Source organism: Myotis brandtii, unplaced genomic scaffold (assembly GCF_000412655.1).
Source record: "Myotis brandtii unplaced genomic scaffold, ASM41265v1 scaffold1162, whole genome shotgun sequence".
Lineage (NCBI taxonomy): Eukaryota > Metazoa > Chordata > Mammalia > Chiroptera > Vespertilionidae > Myotis > Myotis brandtii.
The window spans coordinates 587,219-603,086 of NW_005354021.1; the positions used below are offsets into that span (position 1 = coordinate 587,219).

The 15,868-nt window shown below is 45.3% G+C and overlaps 1 long non-coding RNA gene across 1 annotated transcript in view; it reads right to left on the bottom strand.

Annotated features, from left to right (window-relative positions):
- Positions 1-6,644: 6,644 nt before the first annotated feature.
- LOC106723817 overlaps positions 6,645-15,868 on the bottom strand; it is an 18,324-nt gene continuing 9,100 nt past the window's right edge. The window contains exons 3-4 of the long non-coding RNA XR_001359547.1: positions 9,657-9,718; positions 6,645-7,804 (exon numbers count right to left, since the gene is read on the bottom strand). This is a non-coding gene — a long non-coding RNA (uncharacterized LOC106723817). The remainder of the gene's footprint in view (positions 7,805-9,656; positions 9,719-15,868) is intronic.

The window sequence follows — 15,868 nt, forward strand, 5'->3', positions numbered from 1 at the left end:
CTCACTGTTTAAGTTGAGTAAAAAGTTTCATCTAAAATTATTTATTTTTACTCTTTAATTTTGATTCACGTGCCTCTGGAGACTACATCTTTTATATGATTCTAATTCCAAAAATAAGAGGAAAACAGAAGGTGAAATGCTATTGGTTAGTTCCTTTAAAAGGTTGTCTGGAGGGGTCACTCCTGAACTTTTTTTTTTGTAAGTCATATTTCAAGTCTTTGATCTTGACAGCCCTGAAATACTACCTCACAATTACATCATAAGTATGAAATAACTTCTGTTGGCTAGTGAAATGACTTTTCAAAAGTTTCCACTAAACACACAAATACTCCAGTAAAAGGCTGTCAGAGTATTCCAAGTGATTAGTGATGGTATTAAAATGGCCAGTATTGCCATATATTATACCCCTAAGAAATTTAGAATATTTATGGCAAGACCTTCATCCACATAGTTTGACTCTTTTCTTCTTTTTACTTTTTAAAGTGATTGGTAATTTCTTCTTTTAGTCTGTTTCACATGCTTTGCTATTACTAAAAGCCGTTTAAGCACTGGGTTTTTTACAGTGAGGAAAAATAGTTTCATACAAGAGTCAGTAAAGCAACTGAACCAAATATCATCTCAAATATTTCATGAGTTCAGTAAATACAGGGTGTCCCCAAAAAGGCATACACACCTTTACAGCTGATAGCTCAATTTTGAAAATAAAATGTATTTTAAAAAACACTGCCTTTATCATTATGCAAAGTGTGTGTATACCTTTTTGGGGGACACTCTGTATTTACTATAGAGTCATAACGTATCATAGGATACAAATCCAGCTACGTGCAGTTGGTCCGTCTCTCCCACCAAAAAGAAAGACAGAGAAGTACATTTTCAACTAGAGGCCCGGTGCACGGCATTCGTGCACTGGGGGGCGGGAGGTCCCTCAGCCCGGCCTGGGTCCTTTAGCAGTCCAAGAGCCCTAAGGGGATGTTCGACTGCTGCTTAGGCCCGCTCCCCATGGGGTGGGGCCACAACATTAGTAACAAAGAAACAGAATTTCCGAAGGATAAGGCCCAGAAATCAGGATTTTTAAAAGATTCCCAGGCAGCCTGGCTTATGACTGAGCAGCACTCCCCTTATGGGAGCACACTGGGCATTGAGCGTCTGCCCCCTGGTGGTTAGTGCGCATCATAGTGACCAGTCATTCCACCATTCAGTCGATTTGCATATTAGCCTTTTATTATATAGGATAGTGTGGACACTCCAACCACCCAGTCACTCAATGACCCGCCCCAGCATCAGAGAGAAGAGAGGATAGACCTACTGTCGCCTTGGCTGGTTTTATTTCCTTTTACTTCCCTCAGTGGTGAAGCTGAATGTAAGGCTAGAGCAGTGGTTCTCAACCTTGGCTGCACATTAGAATCACCTGGGAATCTTTTTAAAATCCTGATTTCTGGGCCTCATCCTCCGGAAATTCTGTTTCTTTGTAACTAATGTTGTGGCCCCACCCCATAACAAAGAAATAAGGCCCAGAAATCAGGATTTTTAAAAGATTCCCAGGTGATTCTAATGTGCAGCCAAGGTTGAGAACCACTGGGCTAGAGCCTGACATATAAGTGTTTGGGATACATCAGGGCCTCCAAATAAGAACCAGCTGATCCGTTTGATTCCCAACCCAAAGCAAACAAAATGACAATCTGACCCATTATTGGAGAAAGCCCTGGCTCTGTTGGACCCAGTGAGGGCCGTCCTATGTTACTGTATTTCATAAGCCACCGGAGAGTTTTTTAAAGGAGAACCTTGACTCCAAGCTTTATTTGCCCGACCCTTTATGGTAGATGCGCAATACAATGCAGTCAAGTAAGGTGCACCTGCTGTATACAAGGTTCTGTGCTGGATTGAAATTACAGGGAAAATTTAAGGGGAAGATTCCTGGATCACTTAGTGGGCACTTTAGAGGTCTGAGAATAAGATTATTCATACACATACACATATAACTTGAGAGTGAGTCACATTTTTGTAGTGTGGGCCAATCTTGACCTGTCCTTTTTCTGATCTAATAGCTCATTTAAATCTTTACTTTCCTTAGTAAGAACTGTGAGCATGCCAAATGATGTAAATTAAAAAGGTGAGATAGTAGGACAGATATTTGTTTTTAAATTTCTGTTTTTAGAACTAATTTTTGATCGAGATGGAGACTGGTGGTGGTGGTGGCGGTGGTTTTTTAGAACAAGCTAGTGACTTAAAAACAGAAGTATAAACACAGAAGGTTTATTTATTTGCTGATCACTTTAGATACGTCAGCCAGTGGAAGGCTTTTATGGGTAACATACATAGTATGTGTGTACTGTGTACTCATGTGCCCTAACGTCAAACATTACCTGCTACATACATGCTGAGTTCAGCAAATTGCCTCCCTGTCCCCAAACAGTCTCAGTCGCATCAAATCTGAAATGCATCATGACAAGCATTTCTTGTAATTGTTTAATAAAGGACATTTTCAAGAAAATCTAATCCACCTCTTTCTAATTCAGTTATAGCTTATTCCCTTAAGATGTTACCTTACCCGAGCTAGCTCTGCTTAACAAAAAAATAAAAATAAAAAATCTTTTTCTATCTTTTTTAAGATTTCTGTGCAAACAGGTTGTCCTTCAAATACCTGGGGGCCTCCCCAGACCCCAACTCATGTTTGATTCAAGTTCAGAGTGAGCCTTGTTTAATCGATTGGACTCCCCAAGAGGCTGGAAAACATACTACCCATGATCAGGAGAAGAGAGCTGTAAAGCAAGCATTGAATTTTCTCACAACTCAAACCTAACCCTTCTCTCCCTCCTTATAGGATCGAATGGAAATTGCAAAGGTTACATGCAACACCCCACTTGAGCTGACTTTTTCAGTTCAGGAGAAACAAGGGCAATAGCTAGGGAATGTGACTTTAAACCGAGGGCCATCCTGCCCAGGGATAGCCCCTCATAGCGATTACATCAATAGATCTTGGCAGCTTTATTTTAGAACTAGGAAGGATGGCAAGAGAAGCAACAAATATACTCACTTTTAAAGCTGATATACTGGAGAGGCCAAAATCCTCCTTTCCTCCTTGATATCCCAAGTTACTCATGCCAGTTTGTGAAACTGCGCATCATTATTTTAGTTGTCTGCAGCTTTGGGTGGGTTTTAATAATCTCACTGGGCTGGCTCCAAGCAAGGCCCCAGGCATTACAGTTAAGAGTTTGCTGCAGGACATTTGGTGGCCAGCAACTCAGGTTGAACTAAAGCAGTGGTTCTCAACCTTCCTAATGCCGCGACCCTTTAATACAGTTCCTCATGTTGTGGTGACCCCCAATTTCATTGTTACAAATTGAACATAATTAAAGCATAGTGATTAATCACAAAAACAATATGTAATTATATATGTGTTTTCCGATGGGCTTAGGCGACCCCTGTGAAAGGGTCGTTGGACCCCCAAAGGGGTTGCGACCCACAGGTTGAGAACCGCTGAACTAAAGGAGCAGAGTCATTGACAAGCTTTGGAACAAGATTTGGGGTGGGGTTTTTTTTCTCCTTTCTCATAACATAGAAGCTGATTGTCCTCTGATGTAACAGAGATAAATTGGAATGGGCTCTGGCAAAGGTTTTATTTGATCAACAAACACTGCCCAAGGGATAGCTGTGCATGTCCCTGCTTTCCACAGCTCTCTCTTCTGTGGATTCATCCCTGCCCCACATTTTCCCTTTTCTCCAACCCTCCCCACAACTTTCCTAGACGAAAAATCTCTGAACAAAAGCTCCCCAGCACAGAATGTTCATTATCAGGTGACAGAGGGTCAGCCTGTGAGCAAGGAATGTTTAGCCAGAGAGAAGGGAAGTCGGCTTGTGCTGGAACCAGCAGCACACAGGCCCTTTCAATTGCTGTTCATTTCTCCTTCCTGCGTTGCTCACCCTGGAGAAGCCTCAGGCCTACTAATATCTCAACACCCCCCTACCCCCCACCCCTCAAGCGCTCAGCTGGATTGTTGATGAATCCTGGCCCTACTCCGGCTGCAGATTCTGCCCATAGTCTGGGGGGCGTCCTGCCTGAATGGCCGTTTTTTACGCAAAGCCACTTGATGAATGAAAACTTGAAACATTCTTTTCAGGGGTGGGAACCTTTTTCCTGCCAAGGGCCATTTGGACATTTATAGCATCATTCTCGGGTCATACAAACTTATCAACTTAAACATTAGCCTGTTATGTTTGGTCAAACATTCAATTAACTCACACCTAATGCCTTGGCCGGGCCAGACCAAATAATTTCTCGGGCCTTATATGGCCCAAGGGCCAGACGTTCCCCACCCCTGCTTTAGATGTTCCTAGGCATTTGAATCACTCTCTATATGGGTTTGACATTAAAAGGGAGGAAGGGGAAAAGATGGGAACTACCTGTCCAAAGAGTAGGTGATCCTGTGCTATCTCAGCAGACCCACACAGGAATCGGTTCCCTGTGGCATGAGTCGTGTTTGCAGGGTCCCATCAAAGATGAAGGTGACTGGTTTTGTTTTGTTTTGTTTTTAGTTTTTATCTTTCTTCTTTCATGGTGACTGTCAATATTGCTGCCACCATTCTGTCTGGACTTTCCTTGTAACATCTTCAACATTGCCCTAAATTTGTGCGATTCCAAATCTCTGTGGCTCCATGGAGAAATAGGAAGACCAGCTGAAGAAAAAGTAAAATTATTTTCTTGTAGTTTTTCTTTTGGGTGAGTATTGGGAAACAAGGAAGTTGAGGAGGTGAGCTGGGCTCTGGAGAATCTCTTGGTTACAAGGGAAGTATAGCTAAGGGTGATCCTCCGGGAAGCCCACTAAAGTGAAAGTCAAGAGCTACAGTGCCCACTGGAGTTGCCAGGGACTGTGACATGCATCCGCCCAAATTGGACCTTAATAATAAATACCTCAGATTCACTGTCACACAGAAATTATGGGACCTATGTGACATGACCAGAGCTACATGGATACAATGAGACAATAAGGACTGTGGAGTAAGTGTAGAGGGCTGGCTGATGTTGGAATCAGAGCGTGGGGGTGTCGAATGGGGGGAGGGGGGAACTTTCTTTTAACAAATCAGCACTATAGTCCTGCTGTGGAGATAAGAAAAGTGGTGATGAACAGGCCCAAAATAATCTCCAAGGGCACCAGTCTTTTTGGAGTTATGACAATCTACCCACAAAGTCTCTGATTTCCCAACATTCCCCTTCCGCTCCTTACAGGAGTGGCATTGATGTATAAGCCTAAGGGGATCAAAGTTAATTTAATTTTGAGGATTTCTCAACAGACTTCAGCTGCAGGTTGTTGTGAAACTGAAGTTGGACAAACGTAGGCCGAGAGAAACAGATGATCACCCCAGGAAACAAAAGACAAGTAAGACAGCCCGGCTGGCGTGTCTCAGTGGTTGAGCATCGACCTATGAACCAGGAAGTCACGGTTCGATTCCCAGTGAGGGCAAATGCCTAGGTTTTGGGTATGATCCTCAGTGAGGTGTGTGCAGGAGGCAGCCAATCAATGAGTATCATTGATGTTTCTATCTCTCTCTCCCTTTCCCTTCCTCTCTGAAATCAATAAAAAAATATTTTTTTTTAAAAAACAAGTAGGACAGAACCCCCTTTTTCAGGTAAGGGCAAATAACAGTAAAAGAGAGGAAGCAAGTTTATTTAACAAACGATTTTATGACCTATGAGATCTACCCTTCCAGGATCCAGCTGAGGCTCACACTGCTGTGCTCTGGTCGGGGAGAGGTGACCTTGCGTGAGCCCAGGGCCACCGTGGAATTACAGACAGCTGGGTAAAGGCCTGGCGGGGAGCCTTCAAAGGTAAGTCAAGCGAGTTGGTAAGTTTCCCCAAACAAAGAACACACACATGCACAAGTACTTGATAGAGAACAAATTTCTATAAACATTTCCTTCTGAGCAAAGTTTGAGGCGCAGGCCAGCTTTTTCCCATAAAAAGGAGAGCGATGAATGGCGGTGATTACACTCACTGGTTTTCTTTGTGAGGTCATATTTTTTCATTATTTGCCGGAAGTAATCATGCACATGCACACGGAGACGGATAAGCCATCTAATGCAAATACCACCAAGCTTACAGCTCGGCCTCCTGTTAGAAGAGAAGTCTCTGAAGTTCCTCTGCTCTGAAGTAAGTCCTTCTTCCTGTGCCCTTGGACCAGGCTTTCCTGAGAGTAGCCAAGGATGTTTTCCATCCTCTTCAGCTCAAGCTAGCATCTAAAGCGGAGAGAAACAGGCTCAGCTTCGAGCACGGAAGCTGGAGAGCAGACTCCTTACTGGATCTCTAGCTGCCTTCTGCATGTCCAGTGCCACGTGAAGCCCTGGGGGAAACACAGAGGAACAACACCCAGCTCTTGCCCTTGAGAAGTTCGTGGTGTAGGGGGGGAGCCAGGGCTCCTCTCATGGTAGCTGCTCCTGAATGGGGGCCATGGTTGCTAGGCAGCAGGTCCAGAACAGTTATTCAAGTCGGGAAGTCAAGTCCTGCTTTTAGCTCTGCCCCTTGACGTGTGAGATAAGCCGCTTGTCTCAGGATCCTCTGCCTACTCAGAACAGTTATTCAAGTCCTGCTTTTAGCTCTGCCCCTTGACATGTGAGATAAGCCGCTTGTCTCAGGATCCTCTGCCTACAGTGTAATACATATAATTAGGGAATTACTTAACATCTCCTGTAATGAGCTGCAGTTACATATGCCCAGATATATCTTAATGACTCAAATTAAAAGGGAATATAATTCTGTTCCCAGGTCATCTTGAGTAAAATCCAAACACCTTTCCCACCAGTCTTACAGATCATTATTATACTAGAGGCCCAGCGCATGAAATCGCGTGAGACCCAGACCCGCCGCTCTGGCGGGGACCCAGACTGACTCCCACCACGCCGAGAGACCGAGACCTGCCGTGCACCTCCTGTTGACTGGTCGTTTGGTTGTTACGGCGTTACGGCCACTGGCTTTTTATAATATAGATTTCTTTGGTGTTCTCCAAAATGCCATTCACAAATTCAGTAAGTACTTGCTGAGAAACCGAATGAGCAACTGACTCAAGAATCATTTTGAATTCTCTGGATCATTCATTGGCTCCTCATGCTACAATGTCTAGTGCTGAGACAACTACGGTCCTTCACTCTATCATGGTCATCTACCTGGTATCCATTCCACCTGTTTCTAGTAATAGCCCCTCCTTTGGCTTTGGGAACAATCCCTCCCTATTAGATACAGTCATGGTGGTTCCACAAACCTAAGGTAGGCTAGAAAGAGAACATCAGAATTGCAATACTGAATGTTCTTGAGAACGATCCACGTTCTACTGAGACTGTGGTATCCTGAGGAGATTATTTCTTAGTTCCTGATGCCTCAATCCCAGGGCCTGCCCTGGCTCCTGTCCTCTCTGAGCCTGTATATTCTGCTTTCCCTTTAGTTCCTTGACCTGCCTTCATATTCATACAGTAAATATCTTATGCGCTTAAATTAACTAGCCTTGGTTTCTGTTGCTTGCAAGGGAAGTGTTCTAACTCCAGCCACACCCCTTAGAAAAAGTCCAGGTAATTTAACTGGGGTAACAAAATAGAGAAAAAAGGACTTCCCAACTAAAAGAAGTCTTCAAAATCTAGTCCAACTCTTTTGCTTTGCAGACAATCTGACCCAGAGAAGTGTAGTGGCTTGATCAGAATCATAACGTTGGTTGGTGAGAGTCCAGTTTAGAACCCAGGACACCGGGCTCCCTGTCTAGGAGCCTTTGCACTTTTTCGCTCTGTTTCTTGTCCACGGGTCTCCTCTTCCATGGTTATTGCCTGTGGCTGCTTTCATGCTCAGCAGCAGAGTTGAGTAGTTACAGCAGAAAACATAAATTAGTTCCCAAAGCCTAAATTATTTACTGTCTGGCCTTGACAGAAAAAGTTTGCCTATACCTGCCATACACAATTCGTAAATGAATGAATGTGGCTATGTTCCAATAAAACTTTATTTATAGACACTGACATTTGAATTATATATCATTTTCAAGTTTCTCAAAATATTCTTTTATTTTTTTTTCAAACTTTTAAAATGTAAAAACCATTCTTAGTTCATGGACTGTACAAAAACATGCAGCAGGCTGAATTTGACCTGCAGGCTGTAGTCTGTTGACCCCTGGTTTAAGCCCAGTTTCTGCTATTTGCAATGAAATACAACCTAACTGAGTCCATGCGCGTGCTAAGGCAGCACTGCCGTCTCCTTCTAGCCGCTATCATGATCATCTACCGGGACCTCATCAACCATGATGAGATGTTCTCCAACATCTACAAGATTCGGAAGATGGCAGACCAGCTGTGCCTGGAGGTAGAGGGGAAGATGGTCAGTAAGACAGAGAGTAACATTGGTGAATCACTTGTTGGTGGAAATGCCTCCTCTGAAGGCTTGGAGGGCAAAGGTACCAAAAGCACAGGAATCACTAGTGTAGAAGCATCAAAAGTTGGGAGACAGGAAGGAGCGTGACAGCACTAAGACATCTAATCAGCTGGCAGGTAAGCAATCAAAACAAACCACTCAACTTTCCATGGATTTTTGTCATCTATGATTTTTCCCCCCCTCAACCTTGGCATGATTGTTTAGGAACTAATATATCTTGGCATTTAGGTTTAATATTTGAAGTTCATCAGTTTCACCTGAGTGTCTTTCTTCTGTTAAGTTCAAGTAGAACTAAACATGTTTTACATTATTTTTAAAATCACGTATAATATGATGCTGTTACTATAAAATTATTTTTGTTCTTAATCTCTCTCCCTCTCTCTCCTTCATATAGATAGATAGATAGATAGATAGATAGATAGATAGATAGATAGATATACTAGTATTGGTAATTCTTGTTATGAACTACACCATGTGTCAAGCACTATGTTAAGTGCTTTCCATGCATCTACATATTTAATCATAAGATTCCTAAGGGGTAGATACTATGGTCACCCCCATTTTACAGGTGAGGAAAAGGTATGGGGATATTCCTATGGTGACAGACAGGAACTGGGAGAGCTGAGGGTCAAACCCAGGGCTGCAGACTCCATGCTCTTAACCATCACCTCCATTGCTTCTCTGCAAGTGGGCAGGTAGGTCACTTGTTGCTCTCCTTGTACTTTGAATTTTTAATTGATGATTATGTTCATTAAAAAAAGCCAGCACCGCCCTAGCTGGTTTGGCTCAGTGGATACAGCATCAGCCTGCGGACTGAAGGGTCCCAGGTTCGATTCCAGTCAAGGGCACATGCCCAGGTTGCAGGCTCGATCCCCAGTAGGGAGCATGCAGGAGGCAGCCAATCAATGATTCTCTCATCATTGATGTTTCTATCTCTCTCTCCCTCTCCCTTCCTCTCTGAAATCAATAAAAAAATTTTTTTTTTAAAGGCAGCACCAAACTATAAAAGAGACTCAACTTGCAAACCAGAATGAATACTCCCAGGTATTACATAGGCCCACTGAGCGGAACCTAAAACACCTCCTGCCCCCACAACACCCCTCTCCCAACCACTAATCTAGGAGACTCCTTGGAGCAGAGGGGCGTGTTCAGAGGACCAGCTCCTGACAAACCAGCACGGGCTTTGGAACAATAAGTGGTCTGAAACTGTAATGATAATCATCGCAAAGGGGTGGATGGAAAGTCAAAACAGCATACCTGTGTGTTATTGGCTTTGGGCAGATTAGCTGGAGGAAATCAGCATTCTTAAGGGATCACCTCTGTGAGAGAAGAAAATGTGTAGTAAACAAAGGTGGAAGGCGGCCCGGGCGTATGCAGTCACGCCTGCAGTCACTGCGTCCTGAACAATTTGCTGGACGGACCCGGCTGCATTGGAAACGACATAAGGTGACCGGTGACGGGTGACGGCGTGACGCCTTCTGCCGCCCAAGGGGCGTATGCAGTCACGCCTCCCGTCACTGCGTCCTGAACAATTTGCTGGACGGACCGGCTGCATTGGAACCGACATAAGGTAACGGGTGACGGGTGACGGCGTGACGCCTTCTGCCGCCCAAGTGCTAGGTAATAAGGGTGGTAATGGGGAGCGGCTCCCGCGGGGGCAGAGGAGCAGCTGCTGGTGTCACCTGGGAATGGCGCCCACATATAATTCTCCTCTCCTGACAAGGGTTCTCAAGTCCCCCTGTCGCTGTCACTCACCCGCAACATTAATGACTAAAGGGGAGAAGGCGAAGAAAGGCCTGGGCCCCTGAAAGAGAGAGGAAGACAGAGAGAGGGGGACAGAGCAAGTTCATAAATAAAACAGGAGCCTGAGGGAAGAGCTGCTTTGTCAGAATATAAATATTTCCCTTCTGCTTTTATCTTTAATGTAGTGTGAGAAGCTTATTAAAGGGAAAGGCATCTCTGTCCCTGGAGCCTCGCACAGCCTTGCGGGGAGGGAGCTGCCTGCAAAGGGCGCACCTCAGCCCCCACTTGGGAAGTCTCCCCGCTGGAGTGAGCGCCTTGCCAGAGCCAGGAGGAAGGGCTGGGGGAAGAAAGGGAAGCCATTGTGGCCGGAGGATGCTTATCTCGATGGGCCTGGTGTCCTGTTCTGTGAATCGCGGGAGATGCTGAGAGACCGAGGCCGGGAGTGCCCGTCTGCTCAAAGGCTTGGCTGCCGAGGCCTGGCTGCTAGACTTTCACCGCTTCATTAGGGAGAACAATATCCAAAAGCAGACAAAGGGGAATTTGTCTCCAAGAGTAAGACAGATGGAAAAGCTGGCGGGGGTGGGGACCTAGGGGCCTGTGAGTACTCCTCCTCTGAGGAGCCCTCCGTGCCTGCAGACCTCACATCTCTAAGAAGACAGCCAGGGTGGGCGGGCCAACGTCCAGCCTTCCTGAGCCCAGAGCCATCACTATTCCAACACCGCCTCCCTAAAAATAGGGTAGGGCAGTCAGAGCCTGCATACCAGTTCAGGCTGGCACAGAGCCTGCCACCCGGTGGGTGCCCAGTGAGGGTGCAGGGCATGATGCTGGGACTGTGCCGGTCTGTATGTGTAAGGCAAGTATGTCAAAGCGAGTTTGACATGCGTGGGTAGGGCCACGCCTGGGGCCTGGCACCCTGGTTTGGATGGGTGAGTGGACACATGCATTTCTGTTGGCCCTCTTGGCTGCCTCTGCAAAGGGCCTCTGGTCTGATCAGGATTTGGATCCCACCAAGCTCTGTGGCTATCTCATCTTTGCTGACCATTTTGAGATAGTCAGCCACGTGGTTGCCCAAGGATAAGCCATCCATTCATCAGGTGTCAGAGTCTAGCCAAAGGTGGGGTGGGAGAGCCCCTAAAAATGAGTGCTGAATGTGCTTCTCATTCTTCCCTCTTGTCTGGGCTTTCCCAGTTGCTTCAAATCTGGGACCTTTCAGTCCTCAAGCCGACGCTCTATCCACTGGGCCAAACCAGCCAGGGCGAGAGGATATATATATGTATTTTTTTTAATTGATTAAGGTATTACAAATGTGTCCTTATCCCCCCATGGTCCCCCCACCCCCGAGAGGACATGTTTTTAATCACCATCTCTGGCTCTCTTGCCAATGTATTCATGTGTCTCCCGGCACTTAGCGAGGGTTTGCTGCCCTTTCAGACCCATCAGGCTCGACTAACCATTCCCGCTGCAGAACCTACTTTGCATCCCCACTCAGGCCCCTCCCCATTATGGTGTCTTTTTGGTCTCATCCTCACTCAGTTTGTGCTTCTGGTTCCTTTTCCCACTGAACCTCAGCTAGGTTGGAATAAAGACTCAGCTACAAATCAGAAGACTCGGGTCGTTGCTATCCCACTGCACTCACCACTTGCAGGACCAGTTACAGCTTATGGCAATGTCTGTGTTACAGAGGAGGGTGTAATTCGGGGATAGTGAGCCATGCTTAGCTGCTTCCTAGGGAATTCCTGGCCCACCAGTCTAAATACTGCCTCAGAGCTATTTACAGAACCTGATTTAACATTCTGCCTCCTGCATAAGCCTCAGCCAACCTCCCCTCCGCCTTGGTTGCTTTGGGGGCCAGGTGTCTTGAGAGGGCCTCTTTCCAGGGTTCCCACAGACAGTCTGCAGGAGGAAGAGGCGTGGGGGAGGGTGGCACATACTTATCTGAGGGCCTTTGTATGGAAGAGAGATTACATTTGGACTACGAAGATCAATGGAAGCCTTGGAGAGGAGGTTTTCAGTTCAATAGCATGAAGGACTTTCTAACAATTAAATCTGTCTGAAAAATGGAATGGGAACCCCTTAAAGAGACCCCTCTCTCCCAGGACTGCAGGTGGAGGTGAGCTCTCTCTCCAGCCAGAGCTGCCCAATGGCCCGTGACACACACCTGAGGTTTGTCGGTGTGATCAGGCAAGGCCTCCAGTTCTTGAGTCCGACTCCCTAGGCTCAAATCCCAGCCCTAACACTTACTAGCTCTATGATCTTAGGCAAGTTACGTAGCCTCTCTTAGAAATCCAGATGAAAACACATTAGATTTTCTTGACAATTGTGAGGGTTGGGTTTTTTGTTTGCTTGTTTGTAATGTTTGTCAAAATAATCTGTAGTTTTTAACAGTGAGATCGTGTTGTAAGCCTTTGGATGTGCTAAGCTCTTACTGGTTTATAGAAGTCATAAAAGAGAGGCCACCGTTTCTCGCTAGCTACAACAGAAAACAGCATTTTGTAATTAATTGTTATTTTACATACATACATAAACACAAACGTTAGTGCTTAGGCTTTCAGAAATTGTGATGAGGAAAATTCTTTTAAACCAACTAATTGAACTGCACAGGGTTAAGAAAGGTGTGAAAACAACAACTCACTTATTCAACAAACATTTATTAAGCACTCACCTACTGCAAAGCCTCTTGGGAAATGCCAATATGGCCTAGATCAGTGGTTCTCAACCTTCCTAATGCCGCGACCCTTTAATACAGTTCCTCATGTTGTGGTGACCCCCAATTTCATTGTGACAAATTGAACATAATTAAAGCATAGTGATTACTCACAAAAACAATATGTAATTATACATGTGTTTTCCGATGGTCTTAGGCGACCCCTGTGAAAGGGTCGTTCGACCCCCAAAGGGGTCGAGACCCACAGGTTGAGAACCGCTGGCCTAGATGCAGATTCTGCCGGTCAGGGACTTGCCATGAAGCAAATAACTACTTCAGACCCTTCCACTGTGAAAGTGGGTAGTGTCCATGGCTCTATAAACGCATAATGCTCAGTAGGGCATTTCGAAGTGGTTTCTATTACAAATGAAATGGGCAGGGCAACAATGGTGGGATATGTGCCCCTTCACTTTTCTCCCTGTTTTCCCTTGGAAGTCCAGCTTCTCCATGTTGATAAACTCTGTGTGCATATTGCCCCGGAATGAAAAATAACACTTTTTATTTCATTTGTACTTAGCACCATTCCTGTTCTGAAAGCCCGATGCCTAAAAAGGATGTAGGGAGAAATAAACATGGGATGCCCAAAATATCTTTTCTATGGGTTGCAGGGCATCCAGATTTGGAAAAGAAAGCTCTCTCTTCAGGAGCTCCTGTGGCCTGTAGCAACTTTCAGATATCCATCTCTTCAGCTTGTTAATTCATTGGGAACGTTTTCAGTGGTTCTCAACCTTCTGGCCCTTTAAATACAGTTCCTCATGTTGGGACCCAACCATAAAATTATTTTCGTTGCTACTTCATAACTGTAATGTTGCTACTGTTATGAATCGTAGTGTAAATATCTGATATGCAGGATGGTCTTAGGCGACCCCTGTGAAAGGGTCGTTCGACCGCCAAAGGGGTCGCGACCCACAGGTTGAGAACCGCTGGTTTAGAGGGAAACATGACGTTCCCCTGGCCCTGCCATTTATGTGAGTATTTTGATTCTTAACTGAGCATAGGGGACGTTGGCAGCCGTCTGGGAAACCAGAAACTTTAGCCCCCATCTGTCTAGACTAACTTGTCTCTTTAAACCATTAAAGAACAATAATAATTATCCTTTATTGAGCACTTACAACATGCCAGGTACTAAGTCACTGCATTTTCTCATTTGATCTTCACAATCCTATGAGGCAGGTACTAGTAGGATCACCATTTTACCGATGAGGAAACTGAGGCCCAGAGAAGGTAAATAGCTTATCCAGAGCCACATAACTAACAAGTCACTGAGCAAGGATTCAAATCCACAGAACCTATATTCTCAACTATTACTCTCAAACTGCATCTCCAAAGAGAGGGGAGTTCCTGCTGTACCAAAAAATAAGAGCTTTCAAAATAGTTCGTGGAAAGCCTTGAACTATCCCACCATTCTTGCCCTGCCCATTTCATTTATACTACAAACCAATGCAAAATAGTTCATTCTTTCTAGCAGAGTGAGAAATGTGAGCTGGCTACTAGGAGAGGCCCAGCATCCTATTCACAGTAACCCAGCATCCCATGAATGCCCTGGTCTGTGATGTCCTCTTGGACAGCTGGCTACAGAGAAGGTAGATAGAAAGGTGTCCACATAGAGGCTTCCACAGGAAACTGGGCTCACCCTGTCTGCTCTCTGGGGGCTTTCTCCAGGCCAGACATACTTAGGTGCCTCATACTCAAAGGAGCAGACTCAACTTCTTCCCTTTTCTTCTTTCCTTACCACAAGTTTTCTTCTTTTTTTTAACTCTCAACCGAGGATATGTTTTATTTATTTTAGAGAGAGAGAGAAACATCAATGTGAGAGAGAAACATCAATCGGTTGCCTCTAGTATGCGCCCTGAGCGGGGATCAAACCCACAACCTAGGTATGTGCCCTGACCGGGAATGCAACCTACAACCTTTTGGTGTATGGGACATGCTCCAACCAACTGAGCCACTCGGCCAGGGCCACAAGTTGTTTGTTTGTCTTTTTCTTCAAAAGGAGAACTAGTTTCAAAGTTCTGTCCTTTACTCACTATCTGTGTGATTTTGGATCTCTCTATACTACCTTTGTTTTTCCATCTATAAAATGGGTTAAACAGACAGTAGCCACTTCAAATGGCTGTTTTGAAGCTAAAGATTCAAAGAGTGTGGGTTAAGGTCTTAGCACAATGCCTGGCTATAGTAAGCACTCAATAAATGTTAGCTGCTAATACAAATAGTAATGACATGACTAACCCCAGACATTGTAGTCCATCCTTGGCTTTCTCTTAACTGTTCAACTATAATTTAGGTCAGGATATCAGCAACCCTGAGTGCTAAGTCACAGCAAGACTGATCCGGGCGTCAGAACTAAGGCCTTGAAATAATGGGTCCTCTCTGGGAGCCGTGAGCCAGCTTTATAAATGTCAGGCTAGGGGAAGAGGAGGAGTGAAGTTTCACAGGTAAACCAAAGCCCCTTTTGGTAGAGTGAGAAGTCTGTCACCTCTTTTGTTTATCTCTTCTTTAAATGTTTCCTCCAACCCCCCTCGCCCCCCTTTCTGGCTGTTTTCAAAACTCCTCCATTTTGTTAGCAGCTCTTCACAAGTCTGCTGGAGGCCACAGGAATAGGCCAGCAGCCCTGTCCCAGCTCAAACGGCCAGCAGGAGCAGCCCAAGTCCCACCCCCTGCCTCTGGGGTCCAGCTGGCCCCCCAGCCCCCTTCCCTGTCCTTCCAGACAAAGCACAGCTGTGGGGGTCAGTTCAGGCTGTGGCCTAGAAGAAGAACAGCCATGCTCACCGCATTCCAGGGATCCCCCAAGCACAAGCCAACCTGGAGCCCCTGCTTAGCCAGTGACACTGATCTCTCACTGTGGGCTCATAGATAGATAGATAGATAGATAGATAGATAGATAGATAGATGATGGAAGGAAGGAAGGAAGGAAGGAAGGAAGGAAGGAAGGAAGGAAGGAAGGAAGAAAGAAAGAAAGAAAGAAAGAAAGAAAGAAAGAAAGAAAGAAAGAAAGAAAGAAAGAAAGAAAGAAAGAGAGAGA